This window comes from Solanum stenotomum, chromosome 9, assembly GCF_019186545.1.
Source record: "Solanum stenotomum isolate F172 chromosome 9, ASM1918654v1, whole genome shotgun sequence".
Taxonomy (NCBI): domain Eukaryota; kingdom Viridiplantae; phylum Streptophyta; class Magnoliopsida; order Solanales; family Solanaceae; genus Solanum; species Solanum stenotomum.
The window spans coordinates 9,383,199-9,386,478 of record NC_064290.1 but is presented as its reverse complement, the minus strand read 5'-3'; positions in this window follow the sequence as shown (position 1 = coordinate 9,386,478).

Genomic DNA, 3,280 nt, shown 5'->3' with positions numbered 1-3,280 from the left:
GGCCATGACACATGTTATTCTAGCAGACCAAATGATAACATGAGAGCAAAAAAATAATTAAGCTCCTTTTAAAATAATTTTTAGTTACTTAAGGTGTGTTCTAGAGGGAAAAAAATTCACGTTTTTGATGTTCCATTAGTTAAAACAAATTTAATTTTGTGATTCAGAATTTGAGATTTATGAATAATGGATTTGGAGACAGATTAAAAGTTTATAGATTTGAAATTTTAATTTATTTTAAATTATAATGTTCTAAATTAACATCTTTTTATATATTCAGTAAATTTCTTACTACAAATTCAGAATTTGAATCAAAGTTAATGTATTTGGTCGAAGCGGTAATCAACACACTAGTTCCATCAACTCTCATAGTATTTGTCTAGATTATATATAAATACTTTTAAATTGATAATATTTTTTACTTTTAAGTATCTTACATAAGAAAATAAGTTTAAAAATTCACCCATTTATATGGAAAATATTTTTCGTCCTACATAACACACCTTAATCTGAAATTAAGACGTGTGTCACTCCCGGCAGACCAATGATGAGAGACCAAAAATAAGCTCTTCTTTTGTTTCAAATTTAAAAACTATAATACATGTAATCCTTTTTCTTTAACAAGCCAAAAAAGAAAAGGTACATTTATTTATTTTACTATTATTATAATAATAATTAATAAGAATGATTGAGGATGCTTAATATTAAATGCACGCTTCTCAAATATAAAAGCTATAATGCTTGTATTCCTTTTTCTTTAACAAGCCAAAAAAGAAAAGGTAAATTTATTTATTTTATTATTATAATAATAATAATTAATATGAATGATTGGGAATGCTTAATATTAAATGCACGTTTCTCAATTATAAAAACTAGAATACGTGTATTCCTTTTTCTTTAACATGCCAAAAAAGAAAAGGTACATTTATTTATTTTATAATAATAATTAATAAGAATGATTAGGGATGCTTAATATTAAAACCACGCTTCTCAAATATAAAAGAAAAAAAGAAGCCATGTTTCTTTTTTTCGGTTTGCAGCTAAAGACCTTTTATTAAATAAAATAAAAAAAGGTTTGCAGCTAAAGTAGTACACAGTGCGGTAGTATAATATTTTTAATATTATAATTAAAATTTGAGCCTGTAATGTAAAGAGCCTTTTGAACCTTTTTTGTGGAGTTCGGAGTCAAAAGGTTAAAAAAATTGAGTAAATTTTTTAAAAGGGCAATAAAAATTAAGGATCAATTACAACATAAAGGACAATATTTGGATGGAAGAATGGACGTCGTTAAATCGTTGGTTGGAAGGCACACAGTGACATATGTCTTATAAGCAGTGGCAGAGCCAGAATTTTCAGTAAGGGGGTTCAAAATCTAAAAAAATAGACACACGAAGTAGCCGAAGGGGGTTCGACATCTACTATATATACCTAAAAAAATATTTTAACTATGTATAAATCATATAATTTTCCGCCAAAGGGGGTTCAGATGACCCCCTCATTGTAAGGTGGCTCCGCCACTGCTTATAAAGTTGCACATGCATGCTGCTTGCAAGGCGCATGCCCACCCTTTCATCCAAATGTTGCCTTTTTGATTTGATCCTCAATTTTTATTGTCCTTTTAAAAATGTTACTCAATTTTTTTTGTCCTTTTGACTCCGGATTCTTTTTCCTAGCATTATACCAGAAAATATTCTCACGTCAAAAAAGTTACAGCTTATGTGTGTATATATATATATATATATATATATATAAATTATTGGTGCGTTATAAATAATTTTCTAACCAATGAAATTATGAATTCTATTTCCTTTCCCTGACTGGCAAGCATCTCAGCAAATTTGGTATATTTTATTTTCGTTTCAATTTATATGGTATCTTTTGAATTTCGTAATTCAAATAAGTACTCTAGTCATTTCATGTTATTGAAACTCACACCATAAACGAGAGAACTGAAAGAGAATTCTTATTTCTCAAAACTGTAAAATGAATACAATGATGCACTGATATTTATATACACTTTAACAATCTAACAAACTAACTACTTAGTTGGGCTAACTGATTCTGACGCTTCTAACTAACTAATTTACACGTGGACAATTAGCTATAGGTTAATTAACTAACTGTACAATTAACAATGTTATCAGCCAATTCCAATACTCCCCCTCAAGCTAGATGTATTGAACAAGTTCAGGAATCCCAGCTTGCCAACTAAAGTGTCATGTTGAAGTCTTCCCAGAGCCTTAGTCAGTACATCTGCTTGTTGATCCTTTGTATGTATGTATGTAGGTCTGGTTGATCCTTTGTATGTATGTATGTAGGTCTGATTAATCCCTGTTGCACCTTCTCTCGAATAAAGTGACAATCAATTTCTATGTGTTTAGTACGTTTGTGAATTACAAGATTAGCAACAATTTGTATAGCTGCCTTGCTATCACAATGAATGTTGGCTGGTCCTGTCAGTTTTACTCCCAACTCATGAAACAAATTATTAACCCAAGCAATCTCAACAGTTAATGTAGCCAAACTTCTATACTCTGCTTCTGCAGAACTTCTAGATATTGTGTTTTGCTTCTTAGACTTCCAAGATATCAAAGAATCACCAAACTTCAATATGAAACCAGTCACAGACCTTCTAGTATTTGGGCAAGCAGCCCAATCTGCATCACAGAACCCTGTAAGCTGATGTCTTGTGTCTGCACTCATCAACAACCTTTACCTGGTTCTGTTTTAATGTATCTAATCACCCTTAATGCTGCCTCCCAATGTGACCTTTTTGGCTTCTGCATGAACTGGCTCAAGGATTGCACTGCAAAGGCTATATCTGGCCTAGTGTTTGTCAAATACAACAACTTCCCAACAAGCCTCTGATATTTGTTAACATCTGGAAACAAATCATCAGTAGTGATAATGCCTTCATCAAATTACACACTAGTTAACTTCATGTTACATTCTAATGGTGTCATTGCTGGTTTTGCAGCAGCTAAGCCCACCTCAGAGATTATCTCTAGAGCATATTTTCTTTGATTCATAACTATCCCTTTGCTGGATCTGAGAAATTCAATCCCCAAAAAATACCTCAATTCTCCTAAGTCTTTGATCTTAAAGTGACTGTGTAGTACATGTTTGGTTTCTTCTATCAAACTTGCATCATTTCCTGTGATCAAAAGATCATCCACATAGACCAAAACAATGACTATTCCATCACCTCTTCTTTTGGTGAATAAGGAGTAGTCCAAATGACTTTGTATATACCCTGAACTGCACAAAGCAGTAGTCAATT